Genomic DNA, 27,363 nt, shown 5'->3' with positions numbered 1-27,363 from the left:
ATTTCCTAATGCTATTTCCTCCAGCCATGTCTAAAGGCATATTTGGACCTGTTTTCATAAATGTCTCTAAAGTCCTTGTTTTCATAACAGAGTGAAAATAGTGGTTTCAGCACAATAAAAAATATGACCCCTAATGATCATTTGCACATAAGTGGGTTGACTAGGATCCTTTACATTCTCTGAGTTACTGAAGAAATCAATTTTCATTTTATTTTGAGAAAAAATATTTCTAGGAAGATCAATTTGTTTTATTTGCTTTGTTTGTTTCCTCTGTTGGATATTTAGATTTTCTGTTTTATTTTTTTTTTAACCCAAAAAAAAGAAAGATGATAAGCATGGATACTTCTTAGATGAACTAATTTGTATTACATTATCTCTGCTGTTCTCTACGTACTGCTGTCATAACTATTGAATATCAGGAACACAGAATTGAGGCACAATTGCCTGATAAATAGCCCAACCGGGTCTGAGGCAATTTAGGGTAGTACGGAAGTACATGGACTTTGGAACCACACCACCTACTTCAAAATATAGCACAAAATTTACAAATTGTGTGACCTTGGGCCTGTTTATGCCTCAATTTTCTCATTTGTAAAATGGGATAATGGTAGTATCTAATTCATGGATCCATTGTGAGAATTAAAAATTAATATAAAGTACTTAGAACAATACCTGGCATATAACAAGTACTATATAATTGTTTGCTATTATTATCTGGTAAATGGAAAGAGTTTAAATCAGAACTGTCCTAGACAATCCAATAGCAATGATCACTATATCAGTTATGCATTGTATGTCAGAAATTACCCCAAACATAGGGGCTGAAAGCAACCACCACCATTTGTTTTTCTAGGTTCCAAGGTTGAGTGGGCTCGGAACTGGATGGTTCTTGTCCAGGTGTCTCGTGTAGCTGCGGTCCCAGTGGTTGGGACGGGAGCCATCTCAAGGGCTCCCTCACTCACAGGTCAGGCAGAAAATGCTGAAGCTAGGGCTTCAGCTGGGGCTGAACATCTGCATGTGGGCTTTCCGTGTGGTCAGTTCTCAAGAATAGGGGGTATTGGGAATGGGTATGTTATCCCAACAAGTCTAGTGGAGCTAAGAAAAGCAGTCATAGCTCTGCTACTAACTGGGTGACCTCAGATAAGTCAAAAGTCTGGGCCTTGTCTTTCTCCCCTATCAAGTAACGATAGTATTATCTGCTACAGTTACTTACAATAAGATTGGTAAAATGAAAAGCAAGTGAAATGAAAACACTTTGGAAACTTTAAAATCCTTAGATGAGGTCTTAGATATGCTTTAAAAATTTAACTCAACAGATAGATGAAGCAAGTCTGAAAAATCTTGATTATCCAGATGATAGGTCTATGAGTTAATTGTGCTATTTTCTGTACTTTTGGGTATGTTAGAAATTTTACATAATAAAAAATGTGACCTACGTCAAAAGGTAGGAAATAAATGCTATAGTTATAAGTGAAATCTATATAACTACAGCCCCGTGATTTGGCCTTTTATTTGTTATTGTTTTTTTTTTGGGGGGGGGTGACATCACAATTGTCTCTTTTTAGACTGTTTCTAAAATAACCCAAGTTTGAAAGTTACTTTTTACATTACACGTGCTATCATTATGACAAGAACAGTGCTTTTTAAATGTAAATTCTGTGGACATTTTTAGAGATTTCAGATGATTCAAAATTTTAACATGACTTACTGCATATATCTTTAAGTGAAGTCTACAGGAATAGGGAAAAAAACTCAGAGGCAATTCAATACTGAAGGTCCAGGCCATTTCTCAGGGCCAGTTCTTTCTCTATGTCATGTGCCTTCTGGTGACTGTCACATCACTTGTTTTGTCAGCAAGAGTGGCTCTGAGTAAAAAGTAAATAACTTCTTTCATCATTGCTCCCAAATACAAACACATTGAAACCTTACATTTATTGATTTTACCATTGATGGTTATAGGAAATATACGATGACAATCGTAACTAGGAGAAATTATAAACCTTAGGGAATCTTACTAATTCACGGTCTGTGTATTGATTGCTGAGATGAATAAGCCCCCCATTGGATTTCTCCCCTCAGCTGCCATGTCAGAGAATGAAATTCCCAAAACATGTTTTCTTCTTCCGCCCAATTTCCAGGTCAGGGATTCTTCAGATCCAGTGCTCCTGGGAGATCTGAAAGAACCTGATGACCTTGGTCTCAGTGCTTCTGTGCATCTCTTAAGTCCTCCAAAACTACTTAGAGCCATTTCCCCGGGTCTTTGCTTGTCAAAGCAACGACTTCAAGGAATTTTTCCAAACAGATATAATCAATATAAAATCTTTCCAGCAAAGCCTGTTGTTTAACACATCTTCTACTCAAACCCCTTGATGCTGTCCAATTTCATTTGTTCAATTGATTTAAATTTAAAGTCACTTAGTTTTAAATATTCAAGTGTCTAAAATTTGTTATTTTTAGTTTTAAACCAGTGTGTGCTATCCAAAATTGGGAATTCAGGATCTCATCAAATATAAATATAAAACAAGCTTGCACATGAGAGATATTCAGCAAACAACTGGAGCAGACCTGATGGGGGATGAGGGACGAATTATGCTGTAGGATTTCAGAGCTGGCTAACAAACACCATCATCTCAAATAACTCAGTGGAAACAGTGTGCCTGCTCCCTGGTCATTATCAAGTACCTGTTGCACTAAAGGAAACTGAAAATGTAGGATTAAGTCAGTGACAATTTTTCAAAGGATAAGATCGTTAAAAACTAGGATGTGGTGCCAATTCAGGTTCTACACAATCCACCGCTGGAGTTTTCATCAACCCACTAACCCATTAAACCTTGGAAGACTATAGGCCACTTGGAACTAGGTTAGTTATATAGTAACAGATTGTAAAAATCAAGCCTTCTTCTCCCAGCACTTTTTTATATCTTCTAAATTAATTCCTGAGAGGATAAAAACAAAGCTCTATAAATGGAATGGAAGTGGGGGATTTTTTTAAACCATTATGTAGCCTAAGAGAATACCAACTCCAGTTATCCCTTGGATTATTCCATTGTAGTAAATATTTATTGAAAAGCAAAGGGCACAATTCTACATGTCCTCTCACCTGATGAAACCTATATTTCTAGAATACATAGAGTAATTAATGTAGCTCCTCTGCTAATAAGAATATGAATTTTGCTCAATTCTTTTTCTGTTTTGCTCTACCAAAGTGAGTGTCCTTTGCATACAGTTTCAAGACATTGAATACAGAGTACCTTAGGTAAAAGTAACATCAGTGGCTATAATAGAAATGCAGAGTGTTGAATTTTTAAAATAGCATAAATTAATAATGAACTTCCACTTGATCGTTTGATTAGAAAACTCTCAAATCCAGAAATGGTATTTTTTCCCTATTGTTCTTCAAGTCTATACTTGAGTATTCACCTGAGATCATAATGTCCCATTACTGTACTGTCACTTGGCTGCTCCTGGACTGTCATTCTCACACCAAACAGGTCACAATTTATCTTTCCTTCTAACTAGAAGTAGATGTCATTAATATTTTAACAGAACAAATATAATTTGCGTAGGTGTATGTTTAACTTATAAATTATCCATCAAAAATCCAATACAACTTGACTGAGAAAGATTTGGGAGATACTTAACTATTAATAATTCCTAGTGAACACACTTAAATTGTTTCTCTTAAAAATATGTATCATTGATATTTTTGGAAATCTTCATATTTCCAACATATGTATTTTCCTGTGAAATCGAATACACAGAAAAAAATGCATTCTGACCCCCATCAAAAGAAATGAGCAGAAGATGGTTGTTTCAGGCTTTTTTCACTTCCTTGAGTTTACAAGAAGGGATAAGAAAGACATGGCATATAATGTGTGCCTCAGGGAGGTTGTACAGTAATACTGAACTTTTAGCTGAGGATTTTTTAAAGTCCATAGGCAGTATCAGATAGTCAAGATAAGATTAAGTGATGAATATTTTATCGCCTTTTATCCCATAAAATGTATTAAGCATCCAGTATGTGCTAGGCACTCTGCTAGGCTCTGCCAATTAAAATTTAGACTCTCATAATACAGTGTGAATGCTATTAGTAGCTCCATCCTACAAGGGCAGCAAAGAAATTCTTCATGATTAAGTAGGAGACTTGTCCCAAATCACACAGTAATGGTTCCTTCAACTCAAGGCTGCTATTATGAAACCCAGCGTTGTTTTCTTTCTTTCAGAATTGATTGACCATGAAACGATCCAATAGCTCTAGGGTTAATACAAAAAGGACAGTGTACCCACAGAGTGGAAGAAAATATTTGCAATAAGTATGTCTAAGAAAGGGCTTATATCACAAATATATAAAGAATGCCTATAAATCAATATGACAAAGAATAAACAGTCCAGTTGAATGATGAAAGATTTGAATAGGCACTTCACAAAAGGTAATGTCCAATTGGCTAAACAACATGTAGAAACATTCATTTATTAGTCATCATGAAAATACAAATTAAAACTACAATTAAATATCATCCTACAGGCACCAGAATAGCCAATAGGAAAAAGACTGTGTGTGGATGAGGATATATATACAGCAGTGTCGAGCATTTCTGGTGGGAGTTCAAATTGTACAACCCCTATGGACAACCATTTGGTAGTCACTGCTAAAATATGTGTCTGCCCTATGACCCAGCAATTCTACCACTGGGTGTAGACCCAAGAGAAATGTGTAAATGTGTGTACCAAAAGATGTGGTCAAGTGCATTCACAGCAGCATTATTTGTAATAGCCAAACATTGAAAATTTTCTAAATACCCAGAAAGTTTAAGCAGTGTGAATTACTGATTATTATCTATGCATATATTAACCTTAGTTGATTTATCCAGAATAATTGATCTATCCTTAATTTATTCTCAAATGACATAAATTTAGTTCTCTAAAATGGAGGTTTACTGAATCTAAGCTTTAGTATTTGTGTGTGTATATATGTATGTAATACATACATATACATGTATGTATATATGTAACTGAACACATATATGTATGTATATACACAACTCATATATACACATAATTCCTTCATGAGAAGAAAATATATTTTAATTTTGTGAAAAAAATGATTCAAAAACAACATTTTATATAATATATTTAAAAATTAAGCACAGTATTTTTAAACCAACGGGGTTTAAAAGTACTGACTTGATACTTTTAAAGAAGTAGTTGCTTCAGATGAGAATTTCTACAGTTAATATGTAGGCTGAAAAAAAATATTTTTGGAAATTCCTTTCCTTGTTGGTTCCACTAAGATATGGGAGAAATGTTTTCCACAATTTCTTTTAAAAACATGAAAGAACAATTTGATTATTTTTCCTTTGTAATCTCTTGAGAAAGTGCATAGAACTGGCATTTATTATACCATGATAACGTGTCCCAAACAAAAATGCTTGCTATTTAATGGTAAAAGCTGTTTTCATCATTACATACGTGTATTAGTTTACCTAAATCCTCATTACCTCAGAGTTAATTTTATCTTCATTGGAGTGTCAGGGAAGGTGGTGCACAGTTCTGAATACTAAACAAATACCAGAACACATTACCTTCCATATATCTCAATGAGAACCAGACATTAATATTTCAATGCTTCTTTCAAGGAAATCGCAAGTCTGAGATTTGTGAATGAATTGTAATTCCTCATCTCTCTAGTCTGGGTCTGTGGTGTAATAAAGCAGGAAATGTATTGTCCTAATAGTCAGAAACCTTATTCTAAATACTGACTATCAGCAAGACGATTTATCTGTCTAAGCCTCAGTTTCCTTTAATAAGGACCTGGAGATGCAGGTTTCTTGAAGCGGTATAATTCTGTTTTGCTAGTTCGGCATTAGTCAGACAAGAAGCAAATCAGTCTTTCCGCTGGGTAGGTCCAGAAGCTCTGCTCATCTGACTACTGGATTAGCCTTAGTGCTGTCAAACACGGTGATACTGTGACCTGTAGCTGCTCACCAGGTTTCTACACACCTGGGACTTCTACTCACCAGATGGGTTTACCCTTACTTTCACATGTTCCCAAGCCTATTCATGCAAGTTTTATATATTATTGTAATTATGTGATTGAATTCAATAGTGTATAAACAGATAACATGAGTGTACAAAGAAAACAATTTTTTCTGTGACTAAGTAGAACAAGCTAGTGAGAATTGGTAAAAGTGAGTTAACGGAAATTGCTTTTGAAATAAGTGTGGCAAAACAACTGTAAAATAGTTTTTAAAATCTAAAAACATTCTGCACTCAGACTTGCATCTTACTACATTTAAAGAGACTGAAATTTAAACTTGTAGGTGATGCATTAGGGTATAGTTAATGCATAAGAATGGTAGAACTCTGCTAAGTAGAACTGAAATCAAAGAAAGGGCATCTTTCCAACATCAAAAAACTGGGGGAACAATGGTATTGTTTGTATTAAGTTAAAATAAAAGTGAAGGTATGTTGTAGGTCAGGTTCTCTGGAAATAGACTCTGAGAGAGATTTTCATGCAAGGAGTTTATTTGAAATTGCTCCATGGATCAACACCTGCAAAGCAATGAAAGAAGAGCAAGACTGTGTAGAAGGCGAGGTTGAAATGCAAAGCAGTTACAACAGAAGTCTGGGGGGGTGGGGCAAGTGCAGGGGAGGGGAGGCCTGGACCCTCCCAACCCTTCCACACCCACCAGTAATCAGGTGAGGACTGCATGCTGGGGAGGAGGTGTAACCTGGGCAAGGTATCCTCAGCTCCCTAGGGGTAAGGGCGGATAATTCCAGGGAGGGACTCAGGTGTGAGCCAGTAGCAGCCAAGACTTCCTGAAGGAAGGAAAATGAGTACTTTGATTCCAAAGCAGAGGCTCATTAATACACTATTGAAAGGCTATTTGAAAAGAGCTTAGATACGTTTAAAATGGACTCCATGAGCTATACTGTGAAAATCTTAGATTGCATACAAGTATATAAACATTCCTGAGTGTTCTTTAATTGGGGAATAACCTAATTCACTTCTGTTAATCACTTCGAATAATATCATAACTTTCTGTGTAAATCAGTGAACTTTAAGCTGGGGCAATTTTGCCCCCCACCCAGAAAACATTTGGCAATATCTGAGGACAATTTTGGTCGTCTCCAACTGGAGGAGATGTGCTGTCGCATCTAGTAAGTAGATAGAGGCCAGGATAAAGCTGACCATCTTACAACGCACTAGACAGCACCCACAAACAATTATTTGGCGCAAAATGTGAATAGTGGCAAGATTGAAAAACTCTGGTCTAAACCAGTGCTTTGGTTAGTAGTTGAAAATTGCAAATATGTAAGCCTTAGGTGTCTTTGGAATTTCAACCTGTTTGTTGCAAAGCCACGCTCTTTCTCTCCTATTCTGACCATCTGATAAAATTGTATTCAAAAAATTTCAGTGCCAAGGGTTAAGCATGTACCACACTATTCTTTGTTCACCATAGTCTTCTCTCTTTTTCCTTTGGCATGGAGCTAGACCACATTTCCCAGTCTCCGCAGTTTGGGGTGGCTGAGTGACAGTTCTAATCAATAGAAGAGAAGCAAATGTGTGTGTCACTTCAGCGGGTGGACCATAGAGGCCCTCTAGGGATGATCCTCCATTCTCATTTTCCATCCTTCAGCTGGAAGACAATGACCCCAAGACTCATGAGCTGAAGTTTCTAAACAGTATATTGGGCACTTCAGGGAACCACAGAAAATTCACAGGGTTTTCCTGGGACATTATAAATTTCCAAGGAAAGTATAGAAACTTCTATCAAATACTGCGTAAACTACTAGCTCAAGGTAATCTATAGTTTCAACATTAGATCACACTACGTCTCTTTCCAGAATTTCTTATTTTTTGTGTTCGCTGTAAGAAAAAGCAAGTGCTACACAAAGATCAATGCAGACCAGGAAATGAGGGTGGGTGGTATCCAATCGGATCTCAGGGTTTAAGTTGTGCAGTGACTAGGGAGCACACACATTCCAACTGGTACATAATTGCAGCATTAAAGAATTTAAAAAAATTTTCTTTAAATTTATGTGCATAATTTTTTTCATATAACTATTGGGTTGTTAGGACCTACTTATTAAGTTGTTGGGGCTAACTACTTGATCAACAGAACTTCTAGGTGTTTCTTTCATCTTGGGTGCACAGTGAAACAATTCCTGGGACAACGAGGGTGAAATGAAGTGAGAAAGTTTGGAAATCTCTGCCCTGCAGGATGGCAGAAGCACAAGACAAAAGGAAACTGCCTCAAATCTGTATTGTTTCAGAATCTATCTGTTATAGCAGTTAAAGTTATCTTAACTAACACAATGAATTACATTAATACAATAAGTTGAAGTTCTATTCAAATATAATCCTTGGGTTGCAGCTGTGATGGATTCTTCTGTGCCAGATACCATGCTAGGTACTTTGATTAGGGTCTTTGGTTTCATCAGTGGAAGCCCAATGGCCTTTCAATCTCCTCTACCTTGCAATTAAGTCTCCTCTTCCCCCAGCCTCCTATTCTGTACTGTATCACACAAGAACACTCTTTCATAGAGGTTTCTTTCTCTGGTAGGATGTTTTTCCAGCTTTCCTGACAATAGAAAATCATCCATGGTGCTTGACAAAACAAAGTCTTCCTTGTTCTGTCACTAAGAGAATCCACATCAGTAGGATGGGACCCAGATGTTTTTAACAAGCAGCCCAAGTGACTCTTATCACCAGAGCAGTTTGAGAAAACCTGTTCTGTTGTTTAATCCATAGATTGCAATCTGCCCTTAGAGTCATCTACATTTCAGTAAAATAGCATCACCATTTATCCCGATGCACAAGCCAGAGTCTTAGTTGTTAATTCTGCATTTTTTTCAACCCCTATATACAATTTATTGTTCATAATGAATTTGATGCTGTTATCAAATTATATCTTAAATGAGTTCACTTCTCTCCATCTTCTCTGCTAATACCATCCTTCAGCCAAGACGTCTACAACTCTTGACAATGTCTCTGCCTTCACTCTTCTTGTTTTCATTACATTCTACACTCAGTGACCAGAATCATCTTCTTAAAAGACAAATCAAATTGTGTCACAATCTTGTCACGTTTCTTATTAAATCCTTTAAAGGATTCTACTTGAGATAAAATTCAAACTTCTTTTTCATGGCTCCCAGATCTTGCATGCTCTGGCTTTGACTACCTCCCCAGCTTCACTCAAGCCATTTGTGTTACCCACTGATTATCCCAGCCACACTGGATTTCTTTGAAGTTTAAAAACACAACAAGTTCTTGTTTGCCTTGTGACTTTTGTACACACTTGTTTTTCTTCATAGAACTCTTGATTCACTCTTTGGATGCTAGGTCCGGCTTATCCTTCAGCTCTCAACTTAAATTTCACTTCCTTGGGGAAGATTTCCTTGACCACCCTGTAAAAAGTAGAATTGTTCCTTCTTATCTCAGACCATTATTCCTGTCTTTCGTGTCAGTGAACACATGTTATAATATTTTATGTTAGTTGGGTTAGTCTTGCTTGTCATTTATTTTTAGCTTTTCAACAAAAAATGGGAGCTCTATGAATGTTAGGTGTTTACCTCTAATGTATAACATAGCACACAGCACTCAGTAAATAGCTGTTGAATGAATGAAGAAATAAATAAAAGCTAGAATTATTAGACCTTTGAACTGCCCTTAAGTTTGTGTGAAATGGAATCCTTTCTCTAAGTTCCCTCAAGAAAACTCAACTTTTGAAATTCCCTCACAGACATGGCAGGAAAAAATAAATAAATATACCAAATCTCCAAAATCATTTTCTAAAATCAGAAGGGGTGGGGCATTGGACAGAGGAAAAAAGGTATCTAGGTAATTTTCTAGAAGAATAATATTCTTGTTTATTACACCAACTTGCAAGATGACCCATATTCTGCTTTTAAATTTTAATTACCACCATGTTTGAGGAGTCTACGCCATAGAATCAAGTCTAGAGCCCTATTTGATAACAGATGAGTTAAAGCACAGAAAACAAATGAGCATGTAGACAACTTAAGCAATAGAAAATTAATAGACTTTTTCCAACCCTGCTATCCTCCTTTATTCTTGAGAAAAACATCATAAAAGGAAAGCTTTTATGTTTGTATTAATTAGAATTCTCCAGAGAAACAAAGCCAATAGGATATATACATCCTACTGCCATATGCAAATAAATAAAAGCTAGAATTATTAGACCTTTGAACTGCCCTATACAGTGAATATATATATTTCACTGTAATCAGAAGTGTTTGGATGCTGGATGCTGATGGTAACCACTCTGAGCATCTCTGGTAATTGCAGAAGTCAAACGTGACTTGTATTCATCTTTTGTTATCGGTATAATACAATTTTTTCCTTTCTTAAAATGTGTATACATGTTTTTGGCACCCTTTCTCTGTGTGTGTGTATCCAATAGGGTATATATACACACACACACACACACACACATATATATATATATATATATATATATATATATATATGATACATATATATACATATATATACACATATATACATATATACACATATACACATACACATATACATATACATATATATATATATATATTAAAAAAATGTGTATACATTTTTTGACACCCCTGGTATATACTATCCATATGAATATTTATTATAGGAATTGGCTCACACTGTTATGGAGGCAGAGAAGTCCCACAATCTGCCCTATGCAAGCTGGAGAACCAGGAAACCTGGTGGTGTAATTCAGTCCAAGTCTGAAGGACTGAGAAATATGGGGGCAGAGTCAGTGGTGTAAGTGTCAGGCTGAGTCTGTAGGCCTGAGAACCAGGAACACCAATGTCTGAGTGCAGCAGAAGATGGATGTCTCAGCTCAAGCAGAGAGAGCAAGTCTGTCCTTTTTGTTCTATTCAGGCCCTCAGCAGATTGGAAGATGCCCACCAGCACTGGGCTAGGTAATCTTTACTAAGCCTCCTGATTCAAAGAGGGAACCTCACAGACACATGCAGAAGTAATATTTCACCAACAATCTGGGCATCTCTTAACCCAGTCCAGTTGACACATAAAATTAACCATCACAATGTTCATACCCGTGTATCATAATTTTGTAGTCAGTTGCTTCATCAGGCATTGTGAAAACTCATCTTTCCATTTCCCCTTAGGTACATTCTTATAATTGGACACCAATTGTGAACATTTGCTCTGTTCTCAGAGTTGGTTCTTCTTGTTTCTGAGCATATATCATGCTTGGCCTTCTCAGTTCCATAAACTACTCTTTAAATTCATTATCATAAGACTTTAAATTTTTGTGGCTTTGTCTTCCTCATGCTTCTTTATATTAGATTGTTTAATGCCATTTTATATCCAACTTGACAGTTCAAGTGAATTCCTTTCAAGGAACTCATGGACTTTTTGAAATGCTGGGACTATACAGGGGGCACTCTTATTTCACACATTTAAAGGGTCACATTCTAGATGATGAATTACATCCTTTCAGTGTCAAAAGAAAATTGGAAAAATCTCTTCATTTCCGTTTCTTGATTATGGTTTCTCTTTCTCTGCCAATGAAGAATTCTGAAAAGTTACTGTCACAGCAATTGATGGTTGGTGGCTATTTTATTTCTGGTAGCTCTTCAAAATGATCCTGTTTATTTATAGTTTATTGTGAAGTGTGAAAACCCTTTCTAAACTAACATCTCTGGAACATACACTATTGCTCCAGCTACAATTTCTTTCTAAAATGAGATTTAGGATAAGTTACTGATCTGCACTATCCAATGAAATGCCTTCATCTACTGAATTTTCATTCACTCTAACTGAGAAAGGTGTTGGGCTTTCACCGCCTGAAGAGTGGTCTTTTAAATGACATGAGAGAGTTGACTGTTGACATTCAAAAGAAACTCATTCTAATAGCTTTTACAATTTCCAAATTTGGGGGATTTAATTCATTGCATATAAAGTACACTTGAGAAAAATAAAACCTCATTAAGGAATAAGATGCTGCTGGTCAATTAGGCTTACTGACGAGCTACATTTTCCCCATACTTGTCCTCTAAGACCTGCAAATCACACAAAAATTGTGGACAGTGGTCACTCAAACATCCATGCCAGAGTAAAATATTTAAAATGTTTGGTAAGTTTTTTGATACTAGATATCAAATTCTTTTATTTTTGCTTACTTTTTGCAACAATTCCAAAGAAGTCAAAGTGGACTTCTAAAAATTATTTTGCTACAGCAATGTTTATTCCCACTTATAAGAGTGAAAAAACAGTAATACCAAAGGAATTTGGTGAAGTAAATTACAATATGGAATGGAATGCTATGCAGTCATTAAAAAGCTGCTGTAGAATAATGTGTAATGAAATGCAAAAAATCTTAACATGTTTTTTCAGCAAATGTGTTCTGAGCTCTTAAAGACATTATGCTGGATGCTGGAACTTTAATAGTGACAAAGACAGACACAGACCCTGACCTTTGATTATGAAAAAATACAATGCAAAAAAATAAAACAAAACAAAAAGCAGGCATGTTTGGCAAAATACATTTTTTCTTATTTTAGATATATACACACACATAAAGACATTAGTGGACACATTGCTTATTCTCATGATAGAGTTGCAAAATTCCTTTTGCTATATTTACTAAAAATAGCGGTGCTTTATTTTTACTAAAGACAAACACATTTAAAAATTTTTTAGCAAGTAAAATGTCATACGTATGTACCGTGTTTCCCCAAAAATAAGACCGGGTCTTATATTAATTTTTGCTCCAAAAGACGCATTAGAGCTTACGCTCAGGGGATGTCATTCTGAAAAATCATGCTAGGGCTTATTTTCCAGGTAGGTCTTATTTTGGGGGAAACATGGTATATCCTAGCCACCAGTATCACTGGAGAATATTGAACTTGTAAGTGCTAAATAAGTAGATGCCAAGATAGCTACAAAATCTGCGGTATAATGTGATTAAAAATAAGAAGTGTTCACTTCCCTTCAGCTAGCCAACTACTTTCATTGAATGCTTATGTATAAAGCATCATGGCAAATACTAGTCTACTGTATGGGTTATTTTCCTTCCTAAAAAAAGCAAAAACTTGTGAGATATTGCACAATCAAAACTTAAGCTGAAGGGCATATGCAGACAATAGTTTTAATTATCATCTTCTAATGATGAATACACTTGCTCTCACCCCATAAAATATTTGGTCACTAACCGATGTGACTTCAGGGTGAATTGATTTTCACCTTTACCCCACCTGGATTTTATTAAGAGCCATTAAATTATCTTCTTAACTATACCTTTTCATGTATTGTGAGAACTGTGAGGTGTTTTTTTGTTTGTTTGTTTGTTTAGTAAATCCAAGGTGAATTCAAATGAATAAAATAATGTAAATTAAAGAGCTTGAGTGTTTAGTAAAACCCAAGGGAGATTATATTCATTGTGTTGCATAACACTTGGCATAATGAAGACAAGACTTTCTCTGCAGTGCTCGCTTTGTATGTTAAATGCTTTAATCATTTTGAGCATAAAGGCTTCGCTTCTTTATTATTGCAGTGCTTGGAAGGTCTAAGGTTGGGTTTCTTAGGCAATCAATGATAAGAGAAGTCTGAGTTCAGAAAGTGATTTGTATTCAGATGTTACCAAAGCTCTTTGTATGCAATTTTTTATTGCTCTTGTCTGTTTATTATATGCTTCTATCTGATAATTTAAATGAGGTCAAAACTTTATGAACCTCACTGACGGACTGTATTAGATTTTGAAAATACCAGTATTTGATGTGTATATTGAAATGTGGCAGGGAGGTCATGGAAAATATGCTTAGGTTGTAGTTTAATGTTTGCGTTTTGATATTATTATTTTGTGTGGTCCTAGAAGTCTTTATGAATACCTTTGTAGAGATCATTATTGAAAGTTTTTTGGTTCCATTTTAAATTTGTTTAACTCCACTCTAATTTGGGGGTTACATCACTTAAAGTCGTATCGAGTTTGGTTTTAATCCTAGCTCTGTGATCTTGGGCAAGTTATTTAATCTGGAATTAGTTTTTTCATAGCTAAAGTGGAAACTAGTCCTACGTCATAGGGTTGCCATCTGAAATAAATGAGATAATACACGGACAGGGTCTGATGCTTAAGAAACGGTAATTATTGGCAACATCCCCTGTTGTTTAGTGTGGCATTGCACAAGAAATAAATAAGGACAGTGGCAGACAGTATATTTCCACTTTCAAATATTGCATTATTATATCACCAAGTCTTTCTCTGTAAAATGGAAAAATAATAAAATAGTAGTAGTAATAATAATAATACAGTCTGAAGGGAGAAATTATAAACTTAGTTAGCGAGCCTATACTTGTTTTGGAGACAGTCAATGATGGAGTAACAAATGATTCCTGGTGATCATTTCTTATGAGACCGAATGCCGACCAATAATTGAAATGGTAGGCAAAAGGGTCCAGCTGCCCTGTCCCATCTCCTCACCTACTGTGACTCCCACTCTGCCCAGGGGTGGAAAAGTAGCAGACACAAAACATAATTTTCTGATATTTTTTCCAGTGATGAGCATGTATTGTTCTTGAAATAAGAAAAAAATAGTGTATTAAACATTTAAAATAAATAACCATGGGACCAAAAATAAAAAAGGCTCAGAGCCCCAACTATGCAAGTTCTTTTCTAAGCAAAGAATCAAATACTCATAAAAAAATGATAACAATGATAACTGCCAACTAAATAGAACTCTTACTGCATGTCAGGCCTGTTTGTTGTACTTGGTTCCTTACCTAGATTATCTTAGTTGACTCTTACCATAACTGTGAGTTAGCGGTTAGCTTTATACTCATGGTACAGATGGGAAAACGGAATCTGAGAGGTTCCTCAGGACGTCTCATTGCAGAGCCCTGTCTCCTCCATGTGGTCCTGCAACTGTCTGGACTACTGAGCCGACACACTAGGGAAGACGTATCTGAATTGAGAAACTTCCCACGTGCCAGATCCAGAGCTGCACCATGACCCCCATGTTCTTACCTAATGGAATCCTAATGGAAAGTCCTAATGGAAAGTCCTACCAACGACCATCTCAGGACCTACAATCCGTAGTACCTGAAAATTAAGGAACTCAGTATTTATTACTTACTCTGGGTATTCTTAAGTGTTTTACTTGTCTTATGTCCTTTATCCCTCACAACAGATCTATGAGATAGAAATTATTATTATTATCCCCATTGGAAGAAACTAAGATTTAGAGATTAAGTAACTTGCCCAAGGTGATGCAGTTAATGAATGAGTGGTGGGGGATGCAGCTGGCTCTTACATCAGACCACTCACCAGGGGTCCATGCTTCAGAAGAGCTCATCCTGCAAATGCGAAGTAGCTACAAATACTGGAGGTACTTAAGAGCAGGGCTGGTGCTTTTCATCTTTATATCCATAGCTCTTAGAAAAGATAGTACATTAATTTATATATATATTCATATATAATCGACTTGTTTAATCCTTGTAACAATCCTGTAAGGAGGATACTATTATGATCTCCATTTTTTAAGATGAGAATACTGAAATGGAAGAAAAAAGGGAGGGGAAGGAAGGCGGGAGAGAGGAGGGAGAAAGAAGGTGGCCTCTCTGAACAGATTCCTTCAATGACCCTGGTCATATGTGAAGCCCAAACAGGTACTGTACAAAATAGTTCCCATTGCTTTAGCTTTACCTGGCACAGAAACAATTAATGGTTTTGTATGACTCAGAGTGTTTATCCCAGATGCATCATCCGTCACCATTCAGATTTAAAATGTCACCAAAACTCAGTGACTTCTCTGGGGGGATATGCACAGCTGTGCCATTCTGTTCCTGTGATTTTTGAGGTTGTTTATATGATGTGCTAAACAAGGTCTCTGTAGGTAAAGTTTCAACAAATCTGTCTGAATGTCATTTCAAAAAAAGACCAAAGTCAGCGTTTACAAATGCACAAAGGGAAGCATTCTAAAGACAACCAGAAAACAAGGACTAGAGGCAGAAGCATGAAAGCCAGGGGGACAGAATCAGCCAGGCAGATGCCTGGGATGCTAATAGGTCAGGGGAACAGAGACCGAGGTATGCAGGCTGGACCAAAGAGTTTGCTGAGCAGGCCGTGGCTCCCTGGTCATACAACTGCTGGTCAGAGTCACATTGGCCATCCCTGGGAGTCTTGGTGAAACTGGAAGGCAAAATGGGATGTTGGCCACAGATACAGGCAGAAACGCAGCTACTAAATTTAGGGCACAAGATCAGGTCATTTGATCTGCCATGAAAACTAATGAACTAGGTGGGGCTCCTTAAATTCTAAGTGTCTGATTTGTCCAAGAAGCTAGTATAGGGCTGGAGTTTTGACATGTGTGCTCACTTTGGGTTCAGTCATCTTACTTATGTCTCATTGCTTTTCAGTTGATTCTCATGGGTTTTCCAGTTAATGTAAGAGATCATCTGGAAATGGTGATTATGCTGCCTCCACATTCCTAATTGTTACAACCTCCTATTCTCACCTTCTTATGTTGGGTAGGACTTTGAGAGCACTACAGGCCCACATTTCCTCATCCAAAACTCTTGCGACCAGACATGTTTGAGAATTTAGAATTTTTCAAATTTTAAAAAGGTGATAATACTATTTCCCATAGTAAGGTATAAGGCAACACTCCTTAATCAAAAACATGAGCATTTCTTCAACAAACAAAATTAATATTCTAGGGATAAATAAAGACTGTATAGATCAGGGCAAGTTTTGCTAAATTATACCCGCCCCCCACACACACACACTCTTCTGATTTTCAGAGCTTTCGATTTCATAACTGCAGATAAGGGATTGTGAACATGAAGTAAGAAACAGTGGATGTAATGAAAAATTTTTAAATTTAATTTATTAGAGTGACAATGATTGATAGCATTATATAGTTTTCAAGTGTGCAATTCTCTAATACATCAGCTGTATATTGCATTATGTGCTCACCACTCAAAATCTAGTCTCCTTCCATCACCATTTATTTTACCTCCTTTACCCTATTCAAACTCCCTCACCCTCCTTCCCCTCTGGTAACCAACATACTTTTGTCTGTGTCTGTTTATTTGTTGTTTTCTGTTTTATATTCCACATATGAGTGAAATCATTTGGCTCTCGACTTTTTTGATCTGACTTATTTTGTGTACTCTCAAGATCCATCCATGTTGTACCAAACGGCAATATTTCATTCTTTCTTATGCTCGAGTAATATTCCATTGTATATATGTACCACATCTTCTTTATCCAATCATCCATTGAAGGACACTTATGTGGTTTCTATGTCTTAGCTACCATGAATAATGCTGTGATGAACGCAGGGTACATATAGCTTTACACATAAATGTTTCAAGATTTTTCAGGTAGAAGAGAGATTGCTGGCTCATATGATAGCGCCATTCTTAATTTTTGAGGAACTTCTATACCATTTTCCATAGTAGCTGTACCAATTTACATTCCCACCAGCAGTGTATGAGTTGCTTTTACTCCACATCCTCTCCAACACTTTTCTTGTCTTTTGATGATAGCCATTCTAACAGGTGTGAGGTGGTATCATATTGTGGTTTTGATTTGCATTTCCCTAATAGCTAGTGAAGTTGAACATCTTTTCATATAGCTTTTGGCCACTGTGTTGTCTTCTTGGGAAAAGTTTATGAGTCATCTACCCGTTTTTGGGGGGAGGGTTGTTTGTTTTTTGTTTATCGTTGAGTTGTATGAGTTCTTTATATATTTTAGATATTAACCCCTTTATATATTTTGGATAGTTGGAGGTGTTGTTTGCAAATATCTTCTCCCATTCTGTCAGTTGTCTTTTTGTTTTGTTGATGGGTTTCTTTGCTGTGCAGAAGCTTTTTAGTTTAATATAGTCCCATTCATTTATTTCTGATTTTACTTCTCTTGCCTTTGGGGTCAAGTTCATAAAAGCCTCCCAGAGACCATAAATTTAGTATCTATGTTTACTTTTATGAATTGTATTTTTTCAGGTCTTATATTTAAGTCTGTAATCCATTTTGAAATAATTTTTGTGCATGGTGTCAGATAGCTGTATAATTTCATTTTTTTGCATCTGGTTTTCCAATTTTCTCAACACAATTTATTGAAGAGATTTTTCTTTCTCCACTGTTTTTGGCTCCTTTGGCAAAAGTTTAGTGGTTACCAGAGGGTAAGGGGGGTGGGGGGTGGGAGATGAGGGTAAGGGGCATCAGATATATGGTGATGGAAGGAGAACTGACTCTGGGTGGCGAACACACAATGGGATTTATAGATGATGTAATACAGAATTGTACACCTGAAATCTATGTAATTTTACTAACAATTGTCACCCCAATAAATTAAAAAAAAATTAGTTGCCCATATATGTATGAGTTTATTTCTTGGCTCTCAATTCTGTTTCATTTCATCTGTGTATCTATTTTTCTTCCAATACCATATTATTTTGATTATTGTAGCTTTGTAGTATAATTTGAAATCAGGGAGTATAATATCTCCAACATTTTTTTTTTTTTTTTTTTTTTTTTTTGTCTTTTTAGGTTTGCTTTGGCAATTTAGGATTTTTTGTGTTTCCATACAAATTTGATGTTTTTGTTTTATTGCTTTGAAAGATGCCATCGAGATTTTGATGCAGATTGCATTAAATCTGTATATTGCTTTGGGTAATATGGCCATTTAAACTGTGTTGATTCTTCCAATCCATGAACACAGAATATCTTTCCATTTCTTTGTGTCCAATTTCTTTCCACATGTCTTATAGTTTTCAATGTATAGGTCCTTCACTTCCTTGGATAAGTACACTCTTAGGTATTTTATCCTTTTTCTTGTAATTGCAAATGAAATTGTTTTCTTCATTTCTTTTTCTGATGTTTCATTGTTAGTATATAGAACACAACCAATTTTTGTATATTGATTTTGTATCCTGTAACTGTACTGTATTTGTTTATTGTTTCTAATCGTCTATTGGTGGGGTCTTCAGGGTTTTCTATTATATATATATATATATATATAATCATGTCATCTGCAAAATGTGACTACTTTACCTCTTCATTCACAACTTGGATGCCTTTTATTTCTTTCTCCTCCCTGATTGGTCTGGCTAGGACTTCCAGTACTATATTGAATAACACTGGCAAGAGTGGATATCCTTGTCTTGTCCCTAATCCTAGAGGAAAGCTTTCAGTTTTTCACAATTTAGTATATTAGCTGAGGGTTTGTCATGTATGGCTTTAATCATGTTGAGGTTACTCTCTTCTATACTCATTTTATTGAGTTTTTTAATTATAAATGGATGTTGTATCTTGTTAAATGCTTTCCCTGCACCTGTTGATATGATTATATGATTTTCAGCCTTTATTTTGTTAATGTGATATATCTATATCACATTGTTTTGCAGATATTGAATCAATCTTGCACCCCTGGAATAAATCTCACTTTAATACTGGTCTTAAGGGGGTATATTCCATTTTCTTTTTCCTGGCTCCTTAAGGATTCTTTCTTTGTCCTTAACTTTTTAGAGCTTTATTATAATGCGGAGAAGGTCTTTTTGCATTGAGATAAATAGATGCTCTGTTAGCTCCTTGCGTTCAAGAGTTCGGCTCTTTCTGTAGGTTTAGGAAGTTCTCCTTGATTTGTTTAAATAGGCTCTCTGTTCCTTTCCCTCTTCTCCTTCTGGTATACCAGTTACTCATATATTGCTTCTTCTAGTAGAGTCAGATAGTTTTCATAGACTTCTTTCATTTTTTGAAAGCTCAATTCTCTCACTTCTTCCGCCTGAGTCACTGTTAGATTTCTATCTTCAAAATCACTAATTTTTTCTTCCATCTTGTCTGCTCTATTTCTTAAGCATTCTAATCAATTTTTCAGCTCCAGAATTTCTGTTTGATTTGTTTTTATAGTTGCAATCTCTTTGGTAAAGTACTTCTTTTGTTCATTGATTTTATTCCTGAGCACACTGAGCTGCCTTTCTGAGTTTTCTCATATCAGATTGAGTTTTTTTTCATAACTGTAATTTTGAATTCCCTGTCATTTAAATTACAGTTTTCCATGTCTTTATTTTCTGGAGATTTTTCATTTTCTTTCTGAACTATCTTGTTACTTTGGTTATTCACAGTTCTTGGATTATTTCTTTGCCTAGGCATTTGAGGGAATCAAACTTTTTCTTTTCTTTTCTTTTTTTTTTAAAGTACTTGTTTCTTTTGACTGTTTAGCCAGTTGATAAGTAGAGGTCTTTTCTTTTGTTTTCCCTACCTGCAGTACTGGGACTTCTGGGATCTCTGTGGGACGGTGTTTCCTTGACTTGGAAAATTCACCAAGCGTGGGGGGGGAGTGCCATCTTTATGACGCAGTTGCCTAAGTTTCAGGGCACCAACCCCATGGTGGGATGTGGTGGGCAATGGAGCTCATGGCCTGTGTGTTCCTGGTGCTACTTTCCTGCAACCAGAAGCTACAATTCATGCCACATTGTCTAGGGTGTCACAGCTGCCTCTATCAGGCTCCACCTTGATGATGTGTTTGGGAAAGTGGGTTTGGGATCTGCGGCTCTGTTCTTTACAATGGGCTCAATCACTGTGATTACAGACAACTTAGGCTGGGATGTTGCATCTGCCCCTTCATGATCCAAGGTGAGGGCTGAAATGTCAGGCAGACCACAGGAGGGTGAGAGGTGCAGATTCCTGCATCTAAGGCTTTATGTTCCTTGTGGGGGAGGCTGGTCAACTGTCACCACCCTTTGCCCTGCTTCTCTGCCCCTGACCCTGGGCTCATCCTCAAGGTGTACTGGCCACTCAGGCCAGATTACTGCCTCTGTCTCTCTGCCCAGTGGGATTTGCTCCCATTCCTTTCACTGCTGTCATGTCACTGGGGCTGTGGTGAGTACTGGACTACATCTGTGGCTCCCATCTCTGTCCTTTCTTCCTGCCTTCCCTGCTCACTCTGATACACCCACCTTCAGATGTCTCGATGCGTGGATCTCTTAGTCCTATTTGTGTGTTCAGCAGGGAACCCTTTGTGGAATTATAGCTGTCTAACATGTTATAATTTAAGGGCAGAGTTCTAGAGATCTTTTCACACCTCTATGTTGCTGATGTGTCCTGGAATTTTTTTTTATTTTTTTTTGAGAAGGGACAAAATTGAATGAGACTTGCGACTCTATATATAGAAGAGAGACGTGCTGTAATAGAAAGAAATTGAATGGATAAGAGAGAAATGAGGACTGAGACAGTGTTCCCCAAATACGCAGAAGCACATGGACCCCAGAGTTCACGCATTTTGGACAATTGCAGAGTCCTCTCTTTAGATGTATCCATAGTCCTTTAATCCTTAGACGAGCATCCTGAGATATATCCTATTAAAGCACTATCATACTTACCTGATTCCCATCCTGAACATAAGCTCCCTGACTGCTAGATCATGGCTTTATCATCTTTGTAACCCTGAAAACACCTAGCCTATGACCTCTATTTGCAGCTATTTAATAAATCAACTTTTGTGTGAAATTAATTTACTTGAGTATACAAAAGATATTGAGCAGAAAAAAAAAGAATAAAATATTTTCAGATGGCCATAATCTTTGCCACGCCACACATAGCATGGATTGACAGTTTCCATGACAGCATTAGCTAAAGGAGATGTCTGAAGAGTCAAGGCAGACTTGGAAGTGTCTGGGAAAGATGGAGCATGCTTCAGTTATACAGAGTAACTACAGAGAGGGAACGAACACTTTAACTCACTGGTTTGTGAGGTCACTGCAAGGCAGGAAGTACTCCTTGAGCAAGTGGACTTTCTCATAAAATTGCTCTGGGTCCTTTAAGTTCCATCCTTAAATACCATTGTAAAAATCTCTTCTTTGACACCTGTTCAGCAGAAATCCTTTAACTGCCAGCCCGTTATTCTCCTTCACACTTCACTACAGTTCAATGATATACTCATGATCACCCCCTTCTCCTTCTCCCTTCATCTCACCAATCCTCAATCCTGCCCAGCTTCCACTTACCAGTATCTATATTTTCACAGGCAACTTCTCTCCTGAGCAAGTGCCTGCTGGATACACACATCTAAGTGTCTTATTAATCTTCAAGTTCAATATGTCCAAAATCAAATTCACCACATTATCACAATCCCACTCCTCTTCCTGACTTTCAAATGTTTATAAACTATGTCACCATTTTCCAGTGACAAACTTAAAAATGATCATACATCCAAAGGAAATCAGAATCTAAATTTCTCTTTGTTTTCATTTATGTTCTCCCAATCTCCCACCCAGACTATTTCAATAGTTTCTGCATGAATCTCCTTTCCTCCAATTCATCCATCATATCAATAGCAATCTTATCAGTTAGGAATTACATTCAGCTATGAATAATAGCCCTCTGAAAGATAGTGGCTTAAACAATATCGGGGTATATTTTTCTCACTTTGATTCACGTTTCTTCTAGCTTTGTGCTCCATTATCTTTAGGGAGTGTATGGCTCTTCTCCTCAAACTATAAGATGGCTGCTGGAATTCAAACCACCTTGTTCATTCCCAGGAAAGAAGAAGAAAGATCTAAGGAAAAAGGGACAGGCCATCTGAGTCAGCCTCCTTCTTAAGGAGCTTTCCTAGGAACCCCTAAAATAACTCCTGCTTAGAATATAGTCTCAGGGCCCCCTCAACTACTAGGGAGACTGGGAAAAAGCTAGGGAGACAGCTTTTTAGCTGCCATTTGTCATCTCCTCGCCCTCCCCCACAATTGAGGTAGAAGTAGTAAAAAGTGAGAAGAATGGTAAGTAGGCAAAATCAAACTGCCAGGATAGCATTTCTAAAATAAATCTGATAAAAAGAAAATATTCAGTGTAGCCTCATTGTCCAAGTGAAGTCTAAAATTGTATCAGAATGTTGAAGCCTTTTCACGATCATTTCCCCAACCCATCTCACCAGCTCATTCTTCCATTTCTCAGACTTTCATGTGCATATGATTCATCTGGGGATCGTGTTAACATGCAGAGTGTCTTTTTTAACAAGTTCCTAGGTCATGCTGATGCTACTGGTCCTTGGAGTGGCAAGTTCCTAGAGCAGTGATTCTCAACTGGGGGTCACATGGCCCCAGATATTTGGCAATGTCTGGAGAAATTTGTGGTTGTGATAACATGGGCAAGATTTGGAAGGGTAGGATAGGGAAGGCAGGGTGCCATTGGCCTCTAAATACCCAGCAATGCACAGCACACCCCCTGCATCTAACAATTATTTGATCCAAACTGGTAATACTACTGAGGTTGAGAAACCCTCAACCTCAAGAGGTAGCCTATGCTTCAGAAAGATGGGCTACTATGTTATTTCAATATGAGCTGAATTTTCCTATCTTTATCACTATGTTTCCTCCATCTTTTTATCTTCCTTATAATCAGCTAATCAGCTCAATCAATTGATTTCTCAGTCACGTATCAAGGCCTGTTGGTATCCTACCTGTTTCATGAATACATTCTAGCTCCCCCTACCATAGCTTCTCTCCCTCCTCTGAATTGCCTTCTATGCACTGCTACAGACTGAAAGTTTATATGAATGAAAATTCATATAGTGAAACCTAATCACCAAGGCAATCAAATATCGGGATGGGGACTTTGGGAGGTGATTAGTTCCCAAGGGGAGAGTCTTCATGAATGGGATTAGTGTCCTTTAGAAGATACCCGGTACCTCCCTCACCCCTTTCCCACATAAAGATACATCCAGAAGATAGCTGCCTATGAACCAGGAAGCGGGTTCTCAGCAGACACCAAATCCGCTAGGGCCTTGATTTTGGACTTCCCAGCCTGTAGAACTGTGAGAAATTTCTGTCATTTATAAGCCACCCAGTCTATGATATTTTGCCACAGCAGACCTAAAGGACGCAGATAGCACTTCTGTCACGTTTACCCTACCTTCGTTTATGTTACTGAATCTTCTCACCAGAAATAAATTATAAATTGTTCAAGGTGGATGCTATACTTTCATACCCTTAGCAAACCTCCACGGTAGCCAGCATAGCGACCTACTCACTATCGAATGGCCTTTTTAAAATTTTCATACCATACATAGATATTTAAAATAACAAAACATATATGTGTGTATATAATGTACATTATAGATAATGTTTTATATAAAATACACATTAGACATTTACGAAGTTGCACTAGTGCAGTTAAGTCACAATGGCTCTGCCTTTCGTAATGCCTTCTTTAAACCAACCGGCACTGGAAATTATAACACCGTCTGGTCCTCATAAAAACTCAAATGGTATTTTCACAGACAAGTTTTAAAATACAGAAGAAAAGAAACTTTAAAACCCCTCATTAGTGCCTCTGTCTGGCTTTCATTAAGCCTTTCCTGATTCTTTCAGGCCTGGGTTCATGGACCAGTGCTTATTTACCTGGTTGGCTGAGATTAAAATGAGTAATAGACCCTCCGTGCCATCACGACTACTCCTAATGCATTTTTCATTAAGTTCTACTCCCACTTGAGTCCTCTTTCTGAGGTTCAGACAGAGGTAAGAGGTATATGCTTGCTTGTTTACTCGCATTTCAACAAGGTTGCTCTTTTCTCACAAATGATAATTTTGTGCTTAAGATGATTTCTGGGAAGGTAGAAACATTGTGTTTATTTGACCATCTGTTAAGCAAAAACTGATTCACTAGAAAGAACAGACTACCAACTGATTCACATTTCAGAAGTTTAATAAAATATTTTAAGCAAAAGTCAGACTGGTAGCCTGCTTTCCGTAAAAAAAAAAAAAAAAAAAAATTACCCAAACACATGCAGACCCATCACTCATTTACACACATACATGCATATAATTGCACATATGCACACACACACACTATATATATACACACACATATACATGTATACACACACATATATACTTACATGCACACACCCATCAAATATATGCACATGCACACTCACATATATACACCCATCACATATATATGTATATATAGATATACATAGATATACATATACATATATATATATATATATATACCTATTCACGTATATGCACACTCATGTATCCCCACACACATATGCACATAAACATACACACTTGTAGTAGGCTGAAAACTGCCCTCCCCCCAAAGATACCAGGGCTTAATCCCTGGCACTTGTTACCTCATTTGGGAAAAGGGTCAGGATTGATGTTACTAAGGATGGAGTGATGGGAGATTATCCTGGATTATCCAGATGGCCCCGAAATGCCATCACTGGTGTCTTTATAAGAGAGAGGCAGGGAGATTCAATACAGAGGATAAATTCCATGTGAAGACAGAGGCAGAGACTGGAGTGATGTGACTGCAGTCAGGGAATGCCAGGAGTCACCAGAGGCTAGAGGAGAAGATCAGCTTCTCCCCTAGGACCTCTAGAGGGAGTACAGCCCTGCCTACACCTTGAGGGAGGCAGCCCAGTAAAGGCCTTTACTGTGAGAGAATAAATTGCTGCTGTTTTAAGCCACCAAGTTTGTGGTCATTTACATCAGGCTCAGGAAACACTCAACAATATATGCACATACACTCACATATTTGCACACTCATATGTGTAGGCATACATACATATATGTACCCATCACTCATGTACATAAACATGAATATACGTATACATTCGTACACACAATTGTATATATGTCCTAACAGGTTAAGTTGATTATTGCTAAAACACCTTCAATAATGCCAAAAACTTGAAATGTACCTTCCTCATATAAAATATATATGTAAAAAAATAAGATGTCAAAATAGTGACAGTTGGAGGGGGAAACCATGACTTTTTCCCCACATTTATTCATACACATAAATAATAACTAACATTAGACAAAAGCCCATTACAGGCTCAGCTATCATGCTAATTGTTTTATAATAACAATCATAACCCCGAGAAACTGAGGTACAGAGAGGATAAATAACTTGTTTAAGGTCATAAAGCGATGGAGCTAAGAGGTGAACTCAGGCATTAGGACTCCAGAGCCACATTTTAACCAGTAACAGTGTCTTTTAAAATCTCAACATTTTTCTTTAATAAAAACTATGTATTTAGTGACATATTTCAACAGTGCCCCTTGCTCTTTTATTTGAAGCCATAGCACCCATGCACATGCTGGAATCGGGGCTAATTAGATCATCTTAATTGAAATCAGAATTCCATCCGGTAAGGGCCTTTTCTTTATGCTGCTGTTCCCCTGCCTGGCTCCCCAGCCCCCACCCTGTATGCGGCCTTCTTCCACTGGAGACATGACATGCCACGTACACTGTGCACACAGAAGTGTGAGCTCGCATCAGCAGCATCTTGCCTGGGCTTTTGAGGCACCTGAAATTCTGCTCCATCCACTGGGCCAGCTGGAACCACTCAGGGTTTTGGATTTCTTTCTTATGACTGTAATTTTAGAAATACTGTTCTCTTTTATGTTATATGTGTGTGTGTGTATATCACATATTGTGATGCACAAATCAAAATCGGGCTATGATAAATGTTTCTTTTACAGGGCAGAATAGTACAAATTGAGTCTTCCTAACAATAAAGAGACATGATTTTTATACTTACAACTCTCCTCATAGTGCAGCCCTGAAGAGCAAACTATTTTCAGGCCAAATAGTCTGTTTATAGCAAAGAACTGCTTCACTAGAAATAGGGGGGAATACCATACTGTTCTATAAAAGATAGGCCATTCTGACATATTAAGATACAACTTTGCTCATCTAAACCCCTCCTTAAAGATTCCTTCTTTCTGGGTACTGGGGACAATCACATTGTCTATTTCTAGTCTAGTCCTACAAGTCCCCAAATCATCAATATTCAGCCATCATTCCTGGCCAAATTTTTATCCCCAAATTGTGGCAATCACAGTATCATTTATCCAGATTCCCAGAACCAGCTTCCGTCAGGATGAACTGCTTACTTCCTTGCCCTTGAACAGTTAGTTTGTCCTGATTTCCCAATGTCTACATGCAATACTGTGTGGGTGGATAGGTAGGTAAGTACCTAGGAAAGAAGGCAGGTTGAGAGTTATAGAACACTCACCAAAATGCCTGGATCTTGCCTTTCTTGAAACCTGGTTCCATCCTTGAAGCCTGCGATCCTAACCTCACCACGAAGACAGTCGCTATAAGGGTCACCCCACAAACAGAAGGATATTAAGAGGGCTTTCTGCTCTAGTGGGAGTCAGGTGGCCAGAGACAGGCAGGGGCAGTGAAGCAGATGGGAAGTCATGAGAGGAAGTGGAAGCCTGTCACTTGAGGAGCAAGGAAGCAAGGTGAGGAAAGTCCAGCCTGCCTGTGCCTGGCTGAAGTGGCCTCAGGAACAGTGAACTGATGTCCTGTGTCTTCTCTGGACATTGTTAAATTAATTACACAAGGAGGCCATTAGACTG

Source organism: Rhinolophus sinicus, chromosome 16, assembly GCF_057876585.1.
Source record: "Rhinolophus sinicus isolate RSI-liver-muscle chromosome 16, RSI-T2T, whole genome shotgun sequence".
NCBI classification, from domain to species: domain Eukaryota; kingdom Metazoa; phylum Chordata; class Mammalia; order Chiroptera; family Rhinolophidae; genus Rhinolophus; species Rhinolophus sinicus.
The sequence above is the reverse complement of the archived record's forward strand: the minus strand, read 5'-3'. Positions refer to the sequence as shown.